Source organism: Nilaparvata lugens, chromosome X, assembly GCF_014356525.2.
Source record: "Nilaparvata lugens isolate BPH chromosome X, ASM1435652v1, whole genome shotgun sequence".
NCBI classification, from domain to species: domain Eukaryota; kingdom Metazoa; phylum Arthropoda; class Insecta; order Hemiptera; family Delphacidae; genus Nilaparvata; species Nilaparvata lugens.
The window spans coordinates 95701653-95729448 of NC_052518.1; positions in this window are offsets into that span (position 1 = coordinate 95701653).

Below are 27796 nucleotides of genomic sequence, written 5' to 3' on the forward strand. Positions count from 1 at the left end.
AGAAAATTACAGATTACACTAAATTTTAGTAAAGGATACAGTATTCCAGTATTGACTCAGGAGAGTTGCCGAAGATCTCTACTGAAGCCTAGAGCACTTGAGGATTCAAAAAGAAATAAACACTCTTCATGAACCCGCAAGCACTCCAGGATTGAGTAATGCAGTATCGTATTGTAGTAGGCTAATGAACGTGGAGACTGAAGTGAAGGTTTTTAATAGTCATCATCATTTAAGAAGTAGTTCAGAGATGAAGACTCTGCAAACGTACCCCCATATTCTCAATGACATAGCATTACAGTATTGTCGTATTGTAGCAGTGTTGAACCAGAAGATTGTAGTGGTAGATTCTTACAAGAGCCTACAGCATCTAAGGGCCAAAATAGAGATGAAAACTCTATAAAAACCCTTAAATACTGAAGAATCATGTATTTCAATTATTCATTTGCAATATCGAACCATACGCCTGTACACGAATATTTCTGCTGAAGCCTTAGATATAAATACAGTATAAATTCTAGAGCTAAGGAGCTTGAAAATTACAATTTTCCAGAACCAGAGAACTGATACAAAAATAACTTTCATTTATCTCTGCAAATCATTGTATTTTCATAACCAACGCTTTCATACACAAGAAGTTCCATACAAAGGCTAGATTTCACCATATTGGAGTTAACACTAGATTTGTTAATAGTTTCTTCTAGAGAATTTATATTTGAAGAAATCCTCTATGTGACTCAAATATGAACCATTCATCAATCATTGCTTTGTTAGAATGCTATAGAAAGTGAAGAAGAAGAAGAAGAGGAAGAAGAAGATTTATTGATTGATTTTTATTATGACATGCTAGGTCTCGATAAACCCGTTGCACTGAACAACAGAACAATACAAAACAAATAAACAAGATACAAATGTATTCAAATGAATAAAATATGAGTATTACGACACATTTAAAACATTTAAACATTCTGAGCAACTAAAACATTTCTCTCATGAATCAACATCATGAATGATGATGATAATAGTATACAAACATGATAAATGAATTTCCTATCATGTATTTGTGTTATCTTTTAAAATTAATATGATATTTAATGATAACAACAAACAACAAATTCAACTAAGATAGTTATAAAATGATATAGTGCAAAATATGATAGTTATAAACATTTCAAACCACTTAAACATTTTATCTTGAATGATGATAATAGTATAAAAACATGATAAATGAATTTCCTATGGTGGATATATTTATTTATTTCCTATTAAATATGATATTCTATGATAACAACAATAATAACACATTCAACTATGATAGTAGATGATGGAATTTCTATTCAATATCACAATCAACTTAACCTTGAAAGGATAAAAATATACCCAGAATTCAATTCTTTCATTTACTTGTCAACTTTAGTTGAAAAAACTCCTGAAAGTAACCCCAAATACTCAATGACATAGCATTACAGAATTGTCATATTGTAGCAGTGTTGAACCAGAAGATTGCAGTGGAAGATTCATACAGGAGCCTACAGCATCTAAGGGCCCAGTTAGAGATGAAAACTCTACAAAAACCCTTAAATACTGAAGGATCAAGTATTTCAATTATTCAGTTGCAGTAATGAACCAGACGCCTGTGCAGGAGGATTCTGCTGAAGTCTTGGATATAAATACAATATAAATTCTAGAGCTAAGGAGCTTAACTACAAAATAACAATCTCTCAGGAGAACTAGTGAACTGATACAATAATAATTTTTTATATAATAGTAATAGTATTTTCATAACCAACGCTTCTATACAGAATTTGAATATGATTTTTGGGCTAGATTTCACGATATTTGAGCTAACCAGAAGAAGATCTGATCTATGATATTTTTGCTATTAAATTTAATATAATATTCAAATTTCAAATTTGAATATTATATTTTTTTTAATTTATTTCCTCAAAAAAATACATTCACAGAAACAGAAATATTACATTAGTCTATGAAGAAATATCTCCCTGCAAAGGTAAAAACCTGAGCTCAAGAAGGAGTCTATATAAATTCTGATCACAACAAAGCAGCAAGAAGGCGAACTATTCTAAGCAAAAACAATGCATAAACTATTTTGATTATTTTTCTTATGTGAAATATATTTCAACATTTATATATTCACTTATATTATATATATATTACTTATATTTTTCTACATTATTAAGTATTCCTACAAATAGAATTGTAGTTCAAATATAATTGTATTCCTACAAATAGTATTCCTACATATTTAATGATAACAATTAACAACAAATTCAACTATGATAGTGGTTGATGGTTTTCCTATTCAATATCATAATCAACTCAACCTTGATAGGTTAAAGATATCTCCAGAATTGAATTCTTTCATTTACTTGTCGACTTCAGTTGAAGGAACTCCTGAAAGTACCCCCGAATACTCAATGACATAGCATTACAGTATTGTCGTATTGTAGCAGTGTTGAACCAGAAGATTGCAGTAGCCTAGAGCACTTGAGGATTCCAGAAGAAATAAACACTCTTCATGAACCCGCAAGCACTCCAGGATTAAGTAATGCAGTATCGTATTGTAGTAGGCTAATGAACGTGGAGACTGAAGTGAAGGTTTTTAATACAGTCATCAGCATTTAAGAAGTAGTTCAGATATGAAGACTCTGCAAACGTACCCCCAAATACTCAATGACATAGCATTACAGTATTGTCGTATTGTAGCAGTGTTGAACCAGAAGATTGCAGTGGTAGATTCTTACAAGAGCCTACAGCATCTAAGGGCCCGAATAGAGATGAAAACTCTACAAAAACCCTTAAATACTGAAGGATACAAGTATTCCAATATTCAGTTGCAGTATGTTCCCAGACGCCTGTACATGAAGATTTCTGCTGAAGCCTAAAATATAAATTCTAGAGCTAAGGAGCTTAACTACAAAATGACAATTTTTCAGGAGAACTAGTGAACTGATACAATAATCACTTTTTATCATCTCTGCAAATAATAGTATTTTTATAACTATCGCTTTCATACAGAATTAAAATAAAGTTTTTAGGATTTTAATTGCTTAAATTCAAATTTTAGATATGATGAGAAGAAGATGGTGAAGAAGATAAGAGTAAGAAGAAGGTGTAGAAGAAGAAGAAGTAGAAGATGAAGAAGGAGAAGAAAAAGAAGAAGAAGCAGAAGAAGAAGAAGGAGAAGAAGAATTTTTTCTATACATTATTAAGTCACCAGTTGATCTATACTATAGGATTTGATCCTCCCAGAAATCTCTAGAAATCATCTCTATGATCCCTCTATTCATCCTTAAAGTAAGAATTCATCTATTAAACCTTTACCTATTTTTAAAACATTTAAACAACTTAAACATTCATCTCATGAATCAACATCATGAATGATGATAATAGTATACAAACATGATAAGTGAATTTTCTATCGTGGATTTATGAAACTTTTTATAATCAATATGATATTTAATGATAGCAACAGACAACAAATTTAACTATGATATTAGATAGTGAATTTTCTATACACTATCACAATCAACTTAACTTTGAAAGAATAAAAATATCCCCAGAATTCAATTCTTTCATTTACTTGTCGACTTTAGTTTGAGGAGCTCCTGCAAGGAAAAATCCTCAAAGAATGATAGCTAATAGTTTAGCTATCCAAGAAATTCACATTCATGACAATCATGTTGAATTCAAATTTCAACTCCGAAAACTTTGAAAAATAATCCTTAAGAAATTTTTCAACCAAGCACTTTTCGGTTGAAGATTCAAATTATGAGAAATGTTTTAAATGGCCTGATTTGGCACCAACATAACTGGTTAGTCTCTATTCTTAATTCTGTTTTGGAAACTTCACTTCTCAAGTAGGCTAACATAGGCTGGTCATATCCACGTTATAATTGCAGTTGAGAAATGTAGGAGAACGGTGTTGCTGATTCTCTCCCTTGCCACCGCCTTCTATACAGGATAGCTCATACCATTATATCTGATATAATATTCATTCACTGTTCATTCTTGTTTAAAATAATCAATAATATTTTTTGTATCAAGAGAATATATCTTTCAATGATCAAATAATCAATTTCCATAAGTAAGATTGAATATATTGTTAATCAATTACATTTCTTCATTGTTAAAATACGACCTGGCAGCTTTGCGGAGCTAAAACAGGATAGGATAATAGCGCTATCCTATCCTTTCAAGAATGATAGATGAGGAAAGCAACATCAATGTTAATCAAATGCTGCCATTATAACGTGGACCTCACTATAGGGCCTGTCTCTTGAAATTAACAAGTTTAATATATTCACCTTTGAAGTTTAATGGAACAGGTGACTCTGAATTAACTAGTGCAGCTATCTATATGGGCCCTGACTGACATTGTTCGAAATGCCATCTTCTGTTTTATTTATTTATTGTTTATTCACAATGGAGACAACGGGTTTCCCCAAGTATGTCTCCTTTAAAATGAAAATCTTACAAATACTAATGGAAAAAATAATAAAAAATAATACATATGAAAGAAATAATACATATAACAAAATAGAACCCAACTCAAGAGATACAAAGATTTCAAATACCAATGGAAAAAAGTAAAATAAAAAATATGAAGAATTAAAAAATTTCAAAACTTATTCTGTTAAAATGAAAATTGAAGGATATATTAACAAATAATAATAATAATAAACAGAAATCCAAAGAATGTACAATCATTGGAATAAATAACATTAATATCTTAATGATGTCCCAAACCATATGCATATCCACACTCATACACCCGAAATTTAGTTGATCATATCAATGTTTATGGTACTAGTTATGGTTATATGTGTTATGGCTACTTGTTACTTCTAGGAACAACATAATATGTTTTCATAATGACTATCTTGTTACTTCTGAAGAACATCATAATATATGCTTCTATAGTCACATAATATTACTGAACCATCAAACCTATCCAATACGGGATAATTTAAAATATGAATTTCTTTCAAAAATTCAGTTTCAAATGAAAAAGTTAGCATATGAAGAAACAACAGTGACCTATTTAATGGATGAGTAAAGTTTTGGCCTTTGTGACCGGAAATTCAATGAATATCCTATACTATTAAATGAGCAATTTCTGTTTAGATGTTTTCATGGTTATATATATATATATATATATAGTGTTTTCAATCTATTTATATCGTGTCTCCTGTTTTAATATTATATATATATATATATATATATATATATATAATATATATATATATATATATATATATATATATATATATATCTGTATGTGACCGGATCTCGAAAACGGCTCTAACGATTCTCACGAAATTTGGAACAAAGTAGGTTATGATATGAGAATTTGATTGCACTAGGTCTCAACCCTGGCATAACTCGCTTAAGGACATTGAAAGGATTAATACGTCCTTGGAAAAACAGCTGGAAATTTTGACATCTGTCGATACCATAATGGAAGTAAGTGAAAGAGTGCATGTGTAAAATATCCCTCAGCTGATCTCATGAGAAAAAAATTCAGCAAAAAAAATTTTTTTTCGTTTGTTTCTATTTTTTTAGAAAACATGTTCACTTCAAAAAGTCCAAAATAGTAACTAGATTATGTTAGTGTAGAATAGTACTTAGTATATTAACAGATATTGTAGCAAACATAGTATATCATTCTAAATTGAATTCATAGTATATCTATTTGTAATTGATGATGTGTTTGTTTTTTAAGTGTGAAAAATTTTTATTTTGATGAGTGATAGTAGCTCAACCTAGATTTTGATTTGGACTGTATTTTTAGTATAAATTTGGAAAGGGACTGTTTTGGGCATAAGCCTGTTGTGCCTCCTCATATAACTGTAAAAATAATTATACGACTGAAAAAATGAATAAATAAATATAAACTATAAATTCAATCTTTCGTTACAAATTTTCTATGCTTTTACACTCCAGAGCGAAGCTCGGTCCCTCGATATTTAATATATACAACAGGTTACATGAAAATTTTAGTGGTATCACCAGTGATGACCAATAATCATTGAAGGGATTCAATGAAAATTTTATAAAAGGTATCTATCACTGATGAATTTCAAAAGAGATTACAGGTGATTGGAAGAAATATTGACATCCACAACATAGAAAGATAGGTGTATCATATCAAATCACATTAAATATCATATCAAATACAAGTGTATTTTACTTGAGAAACAGATAAAGTAACATGTCTATTTGAATTCACTAGTGAATATGTAACCAACTTGTCAATTCGGAAAGCAAGCCCCTGATAGAGACATGGAAAATCTAATGAATTCTTCAAATATGATATAATTATTATGAATTAAGTAAATATCACTAATTGTATATACTAATAAATTATTAATATATATTAAAGGATACAGTGATGAGTTATTGCAGTATCGATCAGGAGATGTAGAATCTGTGAAGATGTGGTAGTACCGATGACTTGAATATTTGAGAAAAAAACGAAGAGATAGTCTCATTATGTCCTCAGATATTCCAAGGATTCAGTATTTCATTATTGCAGAATCTGTGAAGATGTCGAAGTACCGATGCCTCGAATATTTGGGCATATTATGAAGAAGAGGTATTCTTATTATACACTCAGATATTCGAAGAATCAGTATTTCATTATTGCAGAGTTGAACCAGGAGACAGATGTTGGCGGGGTCGTGAAGCCTAATGGACGGAGGTGCCTCAACTTCACCGGTCATGAGTTCCATTCCCGTCTCGTTCAGAATTTTTAATACCGAGTAATATTAATGAATATTAATTATTATTCAGTCATCATCATTAATTATCATTAAAACCCAATATATTATTATTGATTCATAACAGGTTTTTATCCAATGAATGAATTGCTTTTATTTTAACATTGTTTCCTAAATAATAGTATACAAGAACATCATTTTAGTTATAACAAGCATTAAACCCTTGGTCAACGACCGTCAGGGTGAGGTTTGACATGAGTAGACTCCATACAGAATTAAACATTCTTGTTTTTCAAATACTTTCCCCTTAGTGTTCATTAACAGTTCACAACGCACTATCCATTGAACTCTGAAATCAAGTAGTGTCTGTATTTCCATGCACCAACACAGTATGCACCTATCTTTAGCCAGTCATCTCCGTTTAGGTAGTTCTTCAGATCTTCCCGTGACAATGCTGCTCTGCCAAAGTGTTGCCATCTGAACTCGACAAGTATGGGACATTTTCCAATGAAATGTGTGACATCCTCCTCCTCCTTCCTATTGCACAATGAGCAGAGTCTGTTCCCGTTGAATGAATACTTATTGAGTCGGATCAATTCATTTCTTGCTTTGAAGAACCACTTGATGAATTGAAAGCTGGAATTTTGAGAAATGTAATCATTCCAGTGATTGAGCTCTCGGCGAATGGTGTACCGCTGGCTCATGGCGACCCGCTGCATCTGTTGATCTCGCAGCTTACTTCCAATTCTGTCAATCGTCTGGTCGATGTTCAAGCTACCTGCTGCTATCTCCTCCCATGGAATGCCAAATAAGTCATCCAGCATTCTCCAGGTTTTTATCCAATGTATTGCTCTTTCAGGGCTTATAACTCTCCAACAATACAACATAAGAACTGACGATTATCGTACGTTTGTAGAGAATTAAATTATTGACTACATTGAAGCTCCTATAACAATGAAAGGAGAGCTTGGAATAGTGAAATAATACATCATTTCAAAGAGAATTTAATTCTCTACAAACGTACGATAATCATAAGTTTTTATGTTGTATTGTTTGAGATTTATAAGCCCTGAAAGAGCAATACATTGGATAAAAACCTGTTATTTTAACAATTAGACACTTTCAAGAGCGAATATCTCAGTAAATGTTGGGAATATCACAAAATTCCACTGAACAAAAAGTGTAGAGAATCTATCAAACTTTATTTTTGAATACTTATTTATGTCTGTCGTACGCTTTGTTCTCAATATATGAGCATGGAAGCAAAACGCTAAAAAATGCAACTTTTAAACCACCCTCATCCCATTAGCACATGAGTTAGGAATGGGGACTTTTGATATGAGTAGGGGTAAAGTGAGAGTTCTGAAGAAAAGCTGGCTCAAAGCTGAAGAAAAGCTGGCTCAAAGCTGGCTCAAGGCTGCCCCAAATCTGATTCTTGGCTCTAACCTTGCCCAATCCAATTTAATCTGAACAAACTTAACCTAGCCATACCCCTAATCTCACAATAAACCTCAAATGAAGATCCCCGTTCCCACTTTTTTGGAAAAAAACTGGATCCAGCTTTTTTTTATTTCCTGAATAACTAAGAGACCGTTAATTTTACAAAAAAATTACAAGAATTACTTTCTCCAGTAAATCTAATTACGAATCCATTGACATCCCATTTGTCAAGATTGAACAGAAAATAAGGATCTTATGGAAAAAGTAGATCCAATTTCTTGAATAACTAAGAAAAGCTACAAGAATAATTTTTTTCAGTAAATCCATTTGTCAAGGGACCTAACTAAACTTTTTCTGAAATTGAGCAACAAGCACACAGAATCTCTAATGATATTTTTATGTTGAGACCCTTTATTAAGGAACACCAACCTCAGCATTGAACCCCCCCCCTGTGTTGACCCTCTGTCTTCAACCAGCTAAGTTTGAACTACTTGAAAACTAACCTCAGGTTTTATTAAACATTTATTATAAAAATAGATCATGAGTGTTGATAAATTTGGTTGATATTTGTATGATAAAGATAATAATAGTGATATTAATGTTGATATCAAAAATTTGATTCAGAATTTTTTCCATTTTTTACAATGCATACCATTAGCTGCAACTTTCATACCAAACATCAATCTCAATAATGAAAGAGAGTGGAAGTATATGACTGTTCCAAACTTAATCCAACAATTAATTCTCACTTTCTTCTGGAATCTCTTTTAAAGAATGGTATGAAAAAAATGTAATAAATATAGGTGAAAAATCTTAGGTTTAGGTGAGTACACCGAGAAAGAAATTGAAGATGTAGGTGAGTACAACCAGAAAAAAATGTAGGTTTGGTTGTAGGACATTATTCAACTTTAATGAAATAAACTCATTTGAGAAATATAGATGGCGCAAATTTGACACTATATCATCACAGTCAGTATTTGAATATCTTGTGCTTTGAAAGAAGCTGATAAATCAAATAATAATAATATAAAATGCTTTAAAATTAAATTTGAAGAAAATGGTTGGAGATCATTCTATGGTAAGACAAGAACAATTCTACAAATTAATGATAAATCAATGATATGATACTGAAGGTAAAATATTGATTCATTTGTAGAGTGTGGGAGATTAATACTTTTGATTTGAATATTGTCTAGTTTTTAACCAATTTTTTTGTTATTTCATAGAAGATTTTTTCAAATTTATAATACTCTTTTCACTGTTCCACTCAGTGGTGTATATTCAAACTCATTATCATAGAGGATTAAACAGTAGGCACTGGTTTTTTCTGAGAAATTATTTGTTGTTTGCAATGTTAACTTCATGTCTATTGCTCCAGATTTCAATAGTTCATTTTGCTTACTACAGTCTATAACCAATGGTGCATATTCATCAAATGTTTTATACTCAACTGATATGCTGCTGTTATAAGGATAGTATTCATTTTGGGATTCAGAGAACATGTGATACAATAAATGTTTATTACCAGAAATATTTTCATAAGGGAATGATTGAGCATTTAAATAGAGATTAACATTGTTCAGATTACAGAAATTGAAATGTGACCTGTTAGCAGTTATAACATTTTTCCTATTCTTTTGAAATCCAAGAATAATGAATCCAGGTTTCAATATGTTCGAAGTTGTCTTAATTGTCTATTGAAGATTGGTAGTTTCAGGTAATTGTGGAAATTCATGCAATTCCCATGACCTGAATGGAATGGTAATTGGTATATCACTATGTGTTAAACTCAGCAGATCAAGACAAACAGTGTCAGAAGCATGTACGTAGGGTACTTTCCATTGTAGTTTTGTAATATCAATTTTCACCGATTTTGCTGTCTCTGATTCAATACAATTCAAGTCTGATGATGATCTTAATTGAACAATTTCCTGACAAACATTTAATAGAACTTTTCTATAGTCTTCCATTACACCTAACCACATATCCAAAGGAATGCAAAAGCATAATTTATTTAAATGTTTCCATCCAGTCAACTTCCATCCTGCATTCTCCATAATTTTTTCATTGAGTTTTGATTGACGTAGATAGTTTTTCATGGTTGTTGTCAATCCTACATTACGTGTGCAATCAACCTCAACCCCTCCCAATTCATATCTGATTTCATCAAATAGGTATGCAACTCCATTATTGTTAAGTGAAAAGTCCTTGGTTTCAACACCATTCTTATCTTTCACTTTGATTTCACCTTCAATCATGAGAAAACTTCTAATTGGAAGTGTATAAATATCTTCATGTTTTAAACTAATTCGAATTTCATCATTGTAATTGAATGTCTGTTGAATATATGGTGTGTCAGTAATATACTCATATTTAGTAATACTCTCATCAAGATGTACACTCTGATCAACAAGTAATATATCCGACTTGACTTCTTTCTTATATATTTTTCCTTCTCAATAAAATCTGAGGTGAGTTTTCAAGTAGTTCAAACTTAGCTGGTTAAAGACAGAGGGTCAACACAGGGGGGGGGGGTTTAGTGCTGAGGTTGGTGTTCCTTAAGAAAAGGTCTCAAAATAAAAATATCATCAGAGATTCTGTGTGCTTGTTGCTCAGCTTCAGAAAAAGTTTAGTTAGGTCCCTTGACAAATGGATTTACTGAAAAAAATTATTCTTGTAGCTGTTCTTAGTTATTCAAGAAATTGGATCTACTTTTTCCATAAGATCCTTATTTTCTGTTCAATCTTGACAAATGGGATGTCAATGGATTCGTAATTAGATTTACTGGAAAAAGTTATTCTTGTAATTTTTTTGTAAAATTAATGGTCTCTTAGTTATTCAGGAAATAAAAAAAAGCTGGATCCAGTTTTTTTTTTCCAAAAAAGTGGGAACGGGGATCTTTATTTGAGGTTTATTGTGAGATTAGGGGTATGACTAGGTTAAGTTTGTTCAGATTACATTGGATTGAGCAAGGTTAGAACCAAGAATCAAAATTTGGGGCAGCCTTGAGCCAGCTTTGAGCCAGCTTTTCTCCAGCTTTTCTTCAGCTTTGAGCCAGCTTTTCTTCACAACTCTCACTTAACTCCTACTGATATGTTCTCCTTCTAACTAGTCTCAACAAAAGTGTAGAGTCAAAAATTTTGTTTAAAACATTCCCTCCAAATTCTGTTGTCAATTTGGTCTATTGTTGCAAAAATGGAAATTTCACACTCAACACTAAATCTGCTGCAAAAGGTGTAGGGAAATTCGTGAAAGTGTAAACTTATACATCAAATTGAAGAGAATTCGATACTCTACGAGCTCATAATCAACATGGATTTTTCCATCGATTTTTGAAAAGTTATAAGAGCAAAAAAAGAAAAAAATGGTGGCAAACGTGTTTTTCTCAAAAATGTCACCCATTCAAGAGCAGATATCTCGAAAACAAGAGGAGATATAAGAAAATTTGTGGAATAAATATTGTAGGAAATCATGTAAGCTTTAATTTGTTATATGACGATCAAGTCCTTAAGATACATAGATTTTAAGTTTTATGCGATAAACCAAAAAATGGTATATTTAAATCACCCCCACCCCCTTAGCACAGTGGGTAGGGGTGGGGACTTTTGATATGTTCACCTCCTTACCACCCTAACAAAACTGTAGAGTCAATAATTTTCTTCCCTACTTTTCCTTCTATACCCTTTTTTGAGCATTCATTGCCTGGACTAATAGATAAACTTTACAAACATTATAAAAAGCTAAACTTTATAAAAATATAAACATTACACTTCAAAGATTTTAAGCATGAGATGAAAGAAAACAAATACAAATTCCAAAAAGAAAATAAGAAATATACATAAGATTTTAGAGATTTTTAGAAAATTAATAAAAAAATCTGGTGTGGTACACTCACACAACTTTCCTTGCCCATATTTGAAACTGAAACTACGATCAGACTTCTGTATATGTGTTTATATAATTGTTTTCAGAGAACTTTTTCTTTGTGTGAATTGTGAAATTCGATTATTTTTTTAGTCGTCATTTTATTAAAGTTGTAAAAACAGCTGCTCTACAGATGAAATATATCGACTATGTGTTCTTTTTATGAACTGAGCTACCTACCTACCTCATGCATGAGAAGGAGGCTACAAAGTCCATTTCTCAAGGATGGGGTGGACCCCCCATTGGTTTCCCAGAAAGGAAACTCATGCCAGTTGATAGAGCTGATAAATAACTATACAAGGTATGAATTTGAAAAAAATCGGTCAAGTTATTTTTGAGAAAATCATGAAAAACATGGTTTTTTGGTAATCATCCGCCATTTTCCTCAAGAATATTACGGAGCTCCTGCAATTTTTCCAGAAATGAGACTCATGTCAGTTGATAGGGCTTATCAATAGTTATCCATGAAATAAATTTGAAGAAAATCGTTAAATATTTCTTATTGTCAAATCCTCATGGTATAAGGACCTTAAGTTTAAAATTTCAAGTCAATCGGTTAATTAGGAATGGAGTTCACACACACACACACACACCACACACACCACACACACACACACACACACACACACACACCACACACACACACACACACACACACCACACACACCACACACACACACACATACTGGAACAAGGTAACAAACGGGGAGGTGAGAAATGAACATACATTGCGGGGAGGCTGATTTACACACATTTACACACATGTTGGAGACTTAATTTTTGTTTTAGAAAGTATATTAATATGTGTTCAATACAGTTGTAACTTTTTTTTCTGTTAACTTGAAAAAAAAATTACGCATTAAACCTACAAAAAGGGTAGAAATGTGTGTACACTTTCACTGAACAAACCGAGGAGAAATGTGTGTACACTTCCACTGCACAAAGCGGGGAGAAATGGTGTTTACACTTCAAACCCACATTCCGGGGAGGAATTGTGTGTTTAGTTTAACTTACAAAGCGGGGACAAAACCGGTTCTTAACACAAGTTCTGGCTGCAACACTTATTTCGATATTTACTATTCTATTTGATCATAGAAAACAATATTGTATGGGTCTTCGAAAGCGAGTTACATGCACGTCGATTTTTGTATGATTGTTTTTTGCCATCCTTATGAATTCGAATAAGTGCAACTTGTCAAACATCATCTGTTTGATCTAATAGAATTTTATAAGGACGGTAAAAAATCGATGTGTATGTAACTGGCTTTTACTAAACAGGCTTCACGAATTACAATACGATAATAGGATAGTTGATACAATACATGGTTTTAATTCAGATTCATTCATTGATAGAAATAAAAGGAGATTCCGGTGTCGATAGCATTGAAGTCGCCAGGCTGGTCTGGATCATTTATGAATTTCTCAGTATGCAGTATCCACTCAGCAGCTCTTATACAAACACAAACATTAGTTTCGTTTTACTTGGAATAGTAAGACATTATTTCATTATGTCCATTATTACAATAGATCAATTCAGATCCAGTAAGCTGTTAGAGTAATATAATGTAATTACATTCTATACTCACTGTTCAGATCAGCACAATGTTTATAGCCTACTGTATGCAGTGAGTATAGAATGTTACATTCTATACTCACTGACTGCATATTTATACTGTGTAATAGATTTTATTGATTGTTGCAAAGATTTTAAGTCAATGATTCAACAGGAAATCCATGGTAATATTCAACGATTTCAACCTAATGAATTAGATTGTTGTATGACAAAATTGAAATCCCGACAACGTAAATAATTCAGTGAAGTTAACTGTACAAGGTTACTTTTTCTCGTATTTTATTGAGTGATAATGGGAGATTATTTCTGATTCCATATTTGGATTCAACCTTTTGCAGTTTGAAACTTTCAAAGCTGGAATTTTTTTTTAAACTAGAACTTATAGGGCCGGTTTCCAAGCTCAGGATTTAGCTTAGTCCCAGACTCTAAACATCAATAGTCAGAAAATTGGCTTTCCAAAAGGTCAGCTTTTATAATAGAAGTCTTAGTTTTTATTTTCTCATTTCTATAATTGGAAACGTTTTTCCTTGACGGAATTAGACATTCCTGAATAATTCAAAATAGCTGAAACTTTACACTATTTTCTCTTTATTTTATTTTGTGTTCAATTTTCTAGTTTTTCGAGATTTAATTCAAACGTGACTATGACAATGACTGCAACTACGCCCCGTCTTGGAAAACCAAATTTCTGACTCCAGCTGTTTAAAGTCTTGGACTCAGCTAAATCCCGAGCTCGGAAACCGGCCCCTAATGTTTTAAAATGTTCATGTTTGAACTTTTCAAGAGTGTTTAAAAGCTTCTAAAAACCTTTACCTGTGAGGCAGAAGTATTATTATCTTAGTAGGTACATTTTTACTAAACATAACTTTATGATAATGTAAAAGCTATATTAAAAACTGCTGTAACTCCCTTGTTTTTGGGTATTTTCGAAAATGGGACTTACGCTTTAAAAAATTTGGGGTTGCTGAATCCAAATCCGAATACTTTGAGAAAAGTAATGAGTCAAACTCTGAGCAAACGCGTCTGAAATTTGAGATCCCCTTGTGAAAGCCTTCGAGCTGCGAAATATGAAATGATCTGAAATATGATCTTCAGGAGACGGGATTCTGCCGTGTGAAACTAGCCTAAGAAAAACACGACGGCCTTGTTCACTCCCCCCACCATGACTTCTCAGTAGCTTGACCCTAACATTTACATGATCCTAGAAAGTAGTCTACACCTATGTTCACAGAATAATTCAGAATAATGTATCCTATTTGAAAGAGTGGATGCATGCAAAAAAAAAAAACAACTTTCAAAGATCCATGTTCATCAAGCCTTCTGTTAACTGCAAGAGATATTCTGTATCTTTGTGAGTATCTTTGGGAGGCTCCTTTTCCTTTTATATTATCTTTGAAATGCAACATTTTGAAAAACTTCGTATATATGTCGACGCGCAATTTAAAAAGGAACATACCTGTTAAATTTCATGGAAATATATTGCCGTATATCGCTGTGAATGCGCAACATATAAACATAAAGAGAAATGCACAGCCGTCGACATGAATCTTAGACCTCACTTCGCTCGGTCAATTATATACAGTGATGTCGGAGTAATGAGGGATTCCTTCTCTTTTCATATTATCCTTAAAATGCAAAATTTGAAAAAAACCTTGTGTATTAATACATCGACGCGCAGTTGAAAAAGGAATATTTCTGCCAAATCTCATAGAATTCTATCAACGCGTTACATACATACATACAGACAGACAGACAGACAAAAGAAAATCCGAGTTAAAACATAGACCTCACTACAATAACTAAATTATTATGATGTAAAACTTTTGTGGGCTATTATTAATTATGCTAGGCTATTTTTGAGACTTGAATGCCAAGCTGAAGATTCTATTACTTTAGATTACATCAAACACTCAATGGAATTATCGAATGTGCATCCATTCACTAAGAGATTGTAAGTGAGCGAAAAATCTAACAAAATAAAAAATAGCAAAGGATAACATAATATTAAACGAACATGACTAATTACAATAAAATATTGTGATGCGAAACTGTTGTAAAAATTATTCACATAAAAATTAAAAATAATTTTACATCTGCGTAGATTCTGTGAAACTGTGACCGCTCTCTTCTCTCTAGCCACTTACTTTTAACTTTAGCTTTTATCTTCTCCATTACCCTCTCCCACGTTGCTTCCCACCCCCTCCTGAAATTTGCTGCTTGCCAGTTGTCCGCTGTTATCGGCAATTCAATATCAAACTCACTTAATATCCGTTTCCATTCAGAATACCAACCACACTTTTATCTTAAACAATGCCTTGCGATCAATGTTCGATATCGGTCGCCAGGTATCTCAAAAGAATTCAATACATATTATATATGAACGCTCAAAGTATACAACCACAAAATTTCCTTTCCTGTCACTAAGTATACTATATAATTTGGCGTATTACACGGTAGTCCAAATATTTTCTTGACAAACAACCTCAGAAATTTTTCTAGTTCTTCTCTCTCCGCATATCCCCATACCTGCGCCGCATATGTTACAACTGCTTTACTTATCGAATCAAAAATTCCTCATTTCATTGACAGAGGTGCTTCATCATTCAAAATGAGTCTTCGCCATACACTATTAATCCCAAATCTGGCAGCTGTTATCTTACATTTAAAATGTGCGGTTAGGGCAAGTCTTGATGAAAAAACAACTCGCAGGTATCTGTACTCATTCACTGTTTCAATAACTTCATTTCCATAGTACCACTTCTCTCTTTCTCCCAATCATCCTCCTCTTCTGAAAACTACAATCTTGGATTTAGCCATGTTCACTGTGAGATTCCACCTTATGCAATATCCCTTTAACTTATTTATCATTGACTGCAGATGTCGAGGATTCTCAGACAACAATACCACGTCAGCAGAATATAACAGCGAATTTATCAGCCTCTGCCCAACATAATATACCTCCACCAATAACATCACTCAAATCATTCAAAAATAGTGTGAATAGCAACGGGGAGAATACGCATCCCTGTTTTAATCCATTTCTGGTTTCAAAGTATTCTGTTAAGTTACCCTCCACGCCATGCCATACAGGAGACTTCGTATTTCTATATAGACTCCTCAACATCGCAATAAATTTAGTCGACACTCCCAATTCACTCAGTTTAAAAAATAAAGCCTCTCTGTCCACACTATCGTAGCCCAAAAAGAAACAGTACAACTTCTTTGTAGGTCTATTCAACGTTTTCATTGCTATATTGAATAGAACAAAAATATTATCAGTAGCCGAATAAACTCTCCGAAAGCCACACTGATTCTCTTTAATAATCTTTTCTCTTTCCTCCCACAACTGCAACCTTCTCAGTAAAATAAATGAAAATACTTTAGCGACAGCATTTATAAAAGATATGGCTCTATAATTATTCACTTCATTAGTATCACCTTTTTTATGCAATGGAAATATAATTGAACGTGGAAACCCTGTTGGTATCTGTCCACCTCTGACGATGGCATTGGAAAAAGTCAAAATAATCTCTTTGTAATTTTTTGACGCATTCTTGTAAAACTCAGCAGGAACTCTGTTATCACCTGGAGCCTTATTGTTGTGCATTGTCTTGAAGGCACTTTCCAATTCATTCATATCTATGTCTTTGTCAAGAGTTTGATCTTCAACATTCCTCGCCGCATAATATGTGACTACCCCGCAAACTGATCCAAACACTCGTCTGAAGTGTTCAACCCAATCCTCAGCACTCACAGTTCCCGAAATCTTGAACTCTCTACACTTGAATTTCTTTATCAGAGCCCACAAATCACTGGAATCCTTGACTCTTCTGAATTGTTCTTTTATATCGCTGTAATACGCTTGCCTTTTACTCTTACATAGCAGTTTGTATTCCTTTACTACCTTCATATAATTTTCTCTCACCTGCTCCGAATTTGATTTTCTAAACACATTCAATAGGCTGAACACTCGCTTTCTCATAGCCGCACACTCTTTGTCGAACCACTTTTCTCTCCATCCTTCTCTCTTTCTATCAGGTTGGGGCACATAATTTGCAGCTCTATATACAAGATTATTTAATACTTCATAAGTCTCCTCACTACTCTCGGGAAGACCATTTATTTCTCTACAAGCATTGGTGAGTTTAGATATATATTCATTCTTCCTCGCTTCCTTCCATTTCAACTTCGGTAAGAGTGGTAAAATTGTGCTCTCTCTTTCTAGAGTATCAGCCGTGATTAGCGTAGCTTCAATTGGGAAATGATTAGATAAAAATTCTGGCACAATAGAAAATTTTCCAACTATTTGCGCTAATTCGACAGCCATGCAACATAGATCTATTACGGAAGCCCCTCTGCCTATAAAAGTAAAGTCTCCCCACCTATTTCCACTTATCCTTCTATTCATAATGATGAAATTAAAAACCTCACAGAACTCCAATATTTTCTTACCTTTCATATTAATCACCTCATCCTTTGACTCTTGCTTATTACTCAGTGCATTTCCCAATTCTATTACATCTGTTAATTCCGACATGTCCTGTCCATTTCCTATTCTACCGTTAAAATCTCCAATTAAAATCATATTATTTCTATTATGCTCTTGCACTATCATAAACTCCCATAATGTATTGAATTCTCTCTCCCATTCCATGTCTCCTCCACCACTCAGGTAAATTGGAACTATATAATATTCATCCCGTTGTCCTGCATTCATGTGAATAACTTTCCTCTCAAGCGCATCGATTACCTTACAAAAACTCTCTATTCTTTTACTAATTTCTATTAACTTTCCTCCCTTTGCTCTACCTCAGTTTGATTCTCCAACTGCGAATTCCCAGTATAAATTGTAATCTGGAAAACAGTTTTCAAAATACAATTGCTTTCCTCTTTCAACAAACGTCTCCAATAGTACAAAAACATCATAATTACAAATAAAATTATATACTTGAACAATCTTACCACTTAATCCAGCCACATTGTACGCTACTATACTCAACTGTCCCTTCTCACACGGACTGACGGCGTTATCTCAGCAGTTGCGGTCTTCGTCCTCGCCGCCTCGCTCCTCCTCATCACACAATGCTCCCGCTCACGGCCCGCATCACACTCTCATCGAACATGCTCCCGATCTTCTGCAGCCCATCCTCTCCCTCCGAGACCAGTCCATTCTCCTCATCCAGCGTGAAAACCCGACTATTCACGATTAAACGATCCACTTCAACCGATACTCTCCTCTCACTCCCGGAACTTGTTTCTTCAACTCGCCAAGCACCCGGAAAAGCTTTGATCGTCGTTTTCTTGTGTCGAAAGCAAAGTCTTTATGAATCACAAACTGTGTACCCTTCAGCTTCCTACTGTTTCTCGTGATGAAATGGATGTCCTGATCGTCCGGAAAATGCGCAATGATTGGCCCGTTATCTATTTTCTTGCCCAATGCATGTGCTCGATTAACCCAGGTACCTGCTCGTGCCCCCAAATGACTCACACAAAAGTCTTTGACAGTTCTCACGTAATCCACTGTTGCACATTCATATTTCAGCCCACGAAAAATTATATTGTTCCTTCTCGATCTATTTTCAAAATTTTCCATCTTCCTGATTATGAGATTATTCTGAATTTTTTGAGCAACAATTTGATTTCTTAACTGTTAATTCTCGACAGAGAGTTTATTCACTTTTTCAATTAGACCATTTAAATCCACCTTTGTAGCTAGCAGCGCGAGTTTTTCATCCATAGCCTTACTAAACCGCTTTTCAAAACGGTCAAATAGTGATTCAATAAAGTCTGAGTTCACATTACCGGAAGCTTTAACACTTGGGTCTGGAGCACGCTTTTTCTGTTCCATCTCTTCGAGCTCAGGCGAACTTTTAGCACGAGGACTCTTCTTAGCACTATCGTCCGGTGAAAAGTATTGTTAGATACTGTTCTTATTCATTCAGCTTCGAATATTTCGATTCACTTGAGAACAATTTCACAAATAAAAAACAAATTGATAATTCAATTTATTACGAAAGAACTTTTAGCTCTAGGTCTCTTTTTAGCACTACCGTCTGGTGGATACTGTTTTTATTAATTTAAACTTTGAATATTTCGATTCACTTGAAAACAATTTCACAAATAAATAACAAATTGATAATTCAATTTATTACGAAAGAACGTTTTAGGTTAAACATGCACTAAATGAACCGATTAAGCACGACCCGTCCGGAAACTTGAGATAAGAGAGCAAAACAATTCTGCGACCGCTCCGTTCAACAGCTCACTATCAACTTCTAATTTGAGAACATACGATTTGAAATCGAAAAGTTGTCAGTTGTAATTGGGGAATGATTTAAAAAAACCAATACTTTTATTTTCCATAACTGTACTCATAAAAAATAATATGATAATATATTTTATATTCAAATGAAACGTTTAGTTTTTAAATAAAAAAATATTTTTGAGCCCCAAAATCCATTGGACAGTTACCGAATTGCTTGATCAAGAGATTCAATTGATTGATGATAAAGTTCAATTGCGCCGTGAACATAGAGAATTTGATCTTCATCAAGTTCAAATGTTTGGAGACAAAAGTCGTGTTGCCAATACATACATAGAAATGATTCTCATTAATCATTCGTGAACAGTACAGGGGAAATAATTTTCACAATTGAAAATAATAATTTCACACATACAAAGCCTATGGAATACTGTGTACGTAGTACAGTATCCTTTCCTGCTCAAATCAAACCTGTACTGTAGGCTACAGAAGAGTCACGACATGGCAATTGGAAAATTTTCTCATTTTCAAATGTCTGCTCATGATATGATATAAGATGATATCTTCTCATTTACATTTGACGATTTCTCAAATACAATTCACTACTCTCAATTACATGTGTGATGACTTCCTAAATACAATTGACTATTCTCATTTAGGCTACATCTGACATTCTCTCAATTACAAGTGACTATTCTCAAATACAATTGATACTTTCTCAAATTAACTTTTTACTTTCTCAAATAAAATTGGAAAAGGTGTTGTGACTACTATTTTTTTTTTTTAAGCAGGGTATGATTACTAAATCTTTTCTCCGGAACAACGTCTTTTCACAAAAAGTGAGCATGCCGTACACAAGTAAAATATTCAATCCAAGGTTTACAAGAGAGTTTTTGCAAGGATTGACAGACACAGAAGAAAATGTCAATATGGAGAGAAACTAAGAGACAAATTTCATTTTATCATAGGCTATCCTGATCTTGAGATACAATGTTAGGTTAGCAAAGTTTGAGGCATCCGCTTCTCTAAAACAGTAAGTGAATTCTCAGTGAAGCCTGTTCAAGAATATAAACTTACTGACGTGCTATTCTTGAATCTTAACAAGCCTCCCATTCGCATCATTCTAGCAATAACCCAAATTCAATGCGGAAAATTCTCGGGAAATTGTGTTACCAAGTCACCATTGATTGTGATGAACCTAATTTGGCGTTGAATTGTAGAGGATTTTATTCTCTTGGAAACAGTTCTGGATTTTTTCACTATGAAAGGTTTTTGAGTTATATGGAGAAAAAACAGGTATTTTTAACACTGTAAGGTTAGCAGAGGGTATTTTTTGTGAAGAATCATTTTCAGACTATTTGTACCAAATAACTAAAAAATCAGTACCACAATACATTCTGGCAGCATGTTTCCTCGCTCCCTTCTCATGTCTCAAGTGAATGAACAGAAAAATAAACTATGAATTCGCTAAGCTGTGACTCAATGAGTCTGAACGAAAAAGGATATAAGTTGCTGATTCAAAAATTCACGGCAAGCCCCATAGCAAACCAGTTACTTCGAACAGTGAAGGAGACAATAGAGATATGCAGGGATATGCAAGTACCCCGCATTGTATGCTCAATCCGTAAATGAGTTTTGTGTAAGTGTGTATTAGCGATCGTAGCACAACGTGGTGGCAATTTTGGAAACTGGAGTGTATCCCAATTAGGTGGAGTACTAACAAAATGGGGAGATTTTTTTTATTACGTTTTTACATGGTTTTAAGCATGTAGAAGTGATTTTTACTAAAATTGAGCAGTGACACTACGGGGTCTCCCCTTAGTGTACACACCTCCCCTTAATGTGCTGTGTATACTTGATTGTCTCCCCGTATTATACCTTGTTCCAACACACACACACACACACACACAACCACACACACACACACACAACACACACACACACACACCACACCACACACACACACACACACACACACACACACACACACACCACACACACACACACACACACACACACACACACACACACACACACACACACACACACACACACACACACACACACACACACAACGTATAGAAAACTTGAAATTGGGGTACCTTAATTTTTTTTGGAAAGCAATACTTTCCTTACCTATGGTAGTAGGGCAAGGAAAGTAAGAAGGGAAATAACGAGAATTTATTAGAAAAGAACATTTTTATTATATATTATATTATTGTAATACCTAGAACCCTACACATAATAATTTCATTTTTTGCCAATAAGCTTGTAATGTGTACCTTCTTCAAAAATATGCAATATTCATAATAATTGAATTGTTTAGATACCAAGTTGGAATATAAGTAGGTTACATAAAATTTGGGTATTTATGAGAACATTGTGAAATCATGAATTGAGAAATTGATGCTATTCGACTAAATAAAGTAATCTCACACGAGTCCATTCTACCATTGTTATACATTATTACAGTCATAATTATTAGAATACTTTTAAAACATTGAATGATTCATACATGATAGGCCTCAGCCTATTCATATTACAAAAATAATATTCATTACGCGGAATGCCCCATGGAAGGTGTTACAGCCACATACCATAGATATTTGCACTTTTCATTACTTTGGTATTGAAATTTTACTAACAAGTTTATAGTCATTCGAGAGCTTATAAAATGACAGTTTTTTCATTATTAAAAATTTATTGTTACCCTAGAAGAAAATCGAGAAAATACTGTTCGAAAAATGGCTTTGAACTTGACAAATGTTCTTTTTCCAACTTTAAGCGATCAAAGCAAGTTTAGAATCGTCAAACAAAGGAACAAATTATATCAACTTCATTGTTAGATTTTGACTGATACATTTGTAGTTATTGATGTTTCAAAATTATAGTTAGTAGGCCAATTCCAAAAACAATCAGAAATTCTATAGATCTTGAAAAAGAAATTTTCACTGAATATTTTTCTGTTGCTAATTTTAATAATTGAATAGACTTGAAATGTTGTCAAAAATCCACTTTAATTGAATAAAAATTAATATTTTACAGGAGCATGCTTTCGTGTGTGCTCACACATCATTAAAGTGGATTTAATTTTTCATGGAAAAGTTCCACAACATCAACATTCACGCTAAAAACTTAATTTTCGCCACACTGCACAGAAAGCAGCTATTTTCCAGTCCCTACGTAGATCTGAAAGACATTGTTTGCAGACGACTCTCGTCTGATGTCAGAGCAGGTTTCTTTCCGGTCTAGGCCGGAAAGAGTAACCTTTCCAGCCGCTAACATGGAACCAAGAAAGGTGATCAAAAAACAGCTGATCAAAAAACCATTCATTATGTGTGTTCATTATTCAATAATTAAAACATTTATAATAATATCATCTTATTGTCATTTGAAAGGATTAAAAAGTATAAACTCAACCTCCCACAAAAATGAACATCATCTTTTAGTTTATTTAGACAAATCAGAATAAAAGATAAAAATACTTGGACAATTTCCTGATATTCAGATTACCTCAGAAGTGCTAGAGCTATCACCTTCCACTTCTGCTTTTGGAAGTGCTTAGCAAACAACTATTCTCATAATTATATATACTAGCAGGAACCAATGCTTCGCAAGGATCTATTTTCAAACGTCATAATCTGGAAACTTGACGTAATGAAATTTTGAAGAATTGAAAATAGGCCTATAACCATCCTTGGTTGATTAAGAATCTAGCCTATATATGCAAAATATCAAGTTAATTAGTCCAGTAGTTCAGACGTGATGATGTGTCAAACATAATTTTCCTATCCCGTACTTGTATAAGCCAACTCTTTATTTCATTATAGATATGATTAACGACTGCAAGAGATAGGAGTGTGGAACGGAATAGTTGACAAACTATGATAGCGTCAGAAGTGTCTCAAACACAATAGTAGGTACTACATGAACTTTTTGAAAAAAATGTTAAAACAACAAAACTGAAAGTTGTCAACCTTATCATTCAACCTCCATTCAGAGAGGCTTTTGTTCAGCCGAATGAAATCTTCTAACTGCTATATAGATATATAAAAATGAATATCTGTGTGTTTGTTACCTATGACTTGAAAAATATTTGACATAACGGCATGAAACTTTGGGAATATGTTGTGTGAATATTGGGGATGGTTTCTGACCAAAAATTTCAATAGGGTGGCTAATAATTATTTTTTCTTAATCCATTTTACAGACCTATGTTTTCGAAATTGTCGGCCTAGCGGCTACCGAAGAACGGAAAGATGATCATGATTCAAGATCATATTGAGATAATATGATCTAAAGTCACAAGCTGTAATAAACACGTCACCCTCTGATAAATTGTGTAGGTTACTGGTATTACAACGGTAGTTTGGAGTTGAAGTATTGGATACTTCAATTTAAGATACCAGCTGTAGATAATGGTTCCTTAGAAGACCTATACAAATAATAATTATCACTCCCCTATCATTGAGTAACCAAAAAATGTTGGAAAAAATTATTCAAGTCATGGAAGAGAGTTGTTCATATTGCATTCATTAATGGCAGAATAATTTAATTTTTTTTAATTTAGCTTTGTTTTTTTTTCATCCTAAAATGGAAGATGGAAAGGATATGTTATTTCTGTGTGATCCATCGTACATCGAATATTTCCTGGACCATCTATTGACAATCAACAACTATGAAAACATTGAATTCATCATTGAAACACTGATTTATCCTATCTATTTTTTTTTAATTCAACACTTTACTGTTAGATATTACTACCAATTGATTGAGAAGAATATGTTCTGGGAATAAAGAATGCTGTATGACTAAGCACATAGGAAGTCCGTATTCAGATGTAAATAAAAATATTGATTGTCAGATAAATTTCATGATTCACCAAATAAAGTAAAGTGTGACATGAGATACATTGACTTTTTGGTGGTACGAAGTTCGCTGGGTAAGCTAGTTGTAAATAAAGCTTTATTATTAATAGTCAACGCTGGAAAAAGACAGGCTCAATCACCAGGAATACTATAAATTCTATGGAGGACCAGTAAGCCATTAATTTTGAGTAGTTCAATCACTTCCATTATGGACACTGGATACATTGGGCCATATGAATAAAGTTGAGCATTTGCTTATACTTCTAAAACATTGATCATTTGCTTCATTTTCTATGAATAAACGTGAGCAAAACCTTTTGCTCATGCTCATCAAAAAAATAGTTTGAGCATTTGCTCAAAAGTAAAAGCTTTTGCTCAGAATTGTATGAATGAACTAGAGCATTTGCTCAACTTTTGAAGCAAATGCTTCAAAAAAGGTAAGTCTAGTCTAGAGCAGCTTATCACCTTTTGCTCATAGTAAAATGGCTCAACTAATTCGTATGAGGAAGAGGAAACTATACCAGATACGATCACAACCAATAGTTGAGAGCTATAAAACTCTTTTTAGATTCAACCATGATATATATATATATATCACCATTATCCCTACAAAAGAATAAATACAAAAGATAGCTGTACCTGTTATAAAGATAGCCATCACAAAATAGGAAATAGGCACTTGAGAATATGAGAGTGTACACGATTATAAGAAGGCTATTGATATTATAAGAATATGCTAAAGATTATTATAGAGATGACATTTTTTCACGCTATTATTTCAAAATTCTTAACTCAACTAACCTAAAACTATATTCATAAATAGAAAACAGAGCAGACGACGCAAACACAAGCGGTGCCCCCCGTTTGAATATTTAGCGCTTCCGTGAGCTATAAATACAAAGTAAGGCTACAAAAGTGAATCAGCTGATGAAAAATACGTGAGCATTTGCTCCAGAGATCAGGAGCATAAGGTAAGAGTATAAGGTAAAGCTTATTCATATAAAAATGAGCAAATGCTTTTGCTTCTACCTTTTGCTCTTGAGCAAAACCTTATGCTCCATGCTCTTGCTCATGAGCATTTGCTCTGGTTTTATTCATATGGGCTATTATGGAATCAATACGTATGAAATTTATTAGCTACAAAAGAAAAAACTTTGATTGAAGTGACCCCGACTACTACAATATAAATAACCATTTAGATCGAATATAAGAAATTACTCACATCTCTCATCAACTCGTAATTTTTGTTCACAAAATATTAACAAAAAATATAAATAAGTTATATTGAATGAACTCACGGTTAGAACTCAAGTTTGTCTTTTTCTGGCTGTGCTACAAATAAATAGCAGGTTTATAGTAGGTTTATGTTTAGTAGGTTTAAGTAGGTGTTTAGTATGTGTTAGTATATGTTTATAGTATATGTTTAGTATGTTTAGTAGGTTTAATAGGCAATAGTAGGTTTATGTTTGACACCTTGTTTTTGTAATCTTGTTGTCTATTAAGAAATTTTCCAATGTGATTTTTGTTTGCAATAAAATTTGAATTTGAAAAAAGAATTATCAACAAACTCCTAACCAAAGAAAATCTCTACAGCTGATAGAAGGCGCAAACCGAACTGGCAAAGCATACAACAATGGAACAAACATGTGGCAAGCTGGCACTTTCAATTGACGGAAAATTAAATTCGATCAGCTGATTGATAGAATTATTTTAAGCTTTCCAATGATTAAAACATATGTTAGAATATCATGTGTCAATTATCTCAGTTCCATATGGCATTCACCTTACCATGTTCATAACCTCACTTAATAGGATCCTTTTTCATCTTTTGAAGCCCTTAGAGACAAAATATCTAAAAATCCGTTCTTAGTGCGCGTCTAGCATGTTTAAAGAATATTTGTGCAAAGTTTTAAGTCTGTAGGCCAATTAGTTTGAGCTGTAGTGTGATTTTACATCAAAATTTTCGAAAAATGCCCTCTCCTGAACCCCCCTGTGCTCCTGATCGGAACTTTTCTGCATGGATCTAATTTTTTTTGTAGCTGAACAAAAAAGTTCCTCATGACTTGGCTGTGCAATAAGCGGTTGAAAAAGACAAAATTTTTGGGGGGCCCCAGCTCCCTCAGGGGGGCAAATTTCTGAAAATACTTTCTTAGTGGATGTTTTGAGGCTATCATAAACAATTGTGCAAAATTTCAAGTTTGTAGGATCAGTAGTTTGGGCTGTGGTGTGATTTCAGTCTGTCGGGGCTTAGCCTTTTATTGATATAGAGATATATTGTTTATTTTTGTGTGTGGCGAAAAATAGCGTTCGCATCACGGGCAAAAATGTTTTTCCGGCTCGAAATCGGTTTTCCGGCTCGAAATCGGCCAACGGCCTCGGACTTGAAAACCGATTTCGAGCCGGAAAAATCTCATTTTCTGCTCTAGGTGCGAAATATACTATTAAGATGCTAATTTTAAGTAGAATCTATGGTCTGGACTGTTCCACCTTTTGTATAACTATACATTATAGATTCATATTATCATCTCATTAAATGTATTTGATATTAATCATAATGTAGAAGTATAATCATAATAATCATCATAAATTTGAAGTATTCATAATGTATTTTCACTATAGTAGGGTCCATATTATGATGACAGTGTTTGATTGGCAATGGTATTGCTATCCTTGTCTATCATTCAACATAGCGGATAGCACTATCTCTTTTTCCCTTTGCTCTGTTGCCAGATCATCTTTTAGTACTGTAGAATCAATAATTAATTAAAATATTCCATCTTCATTATGAAAATCTATTATGAAATTATTGAAAAACATAATTTCTTGCTTAATAAAATATAATTGATTATTTTAAACGAGAATGAACAGTTATCAATAAACCTGTATCAGCTACCGTCTATAGAAGGCATTGACAAGAAAAAGGTTCGGCAAAGTTTTTCTCCTATCATTCTCCACTGCCATTATAACGTGGACCTCAGTATAGTACTTG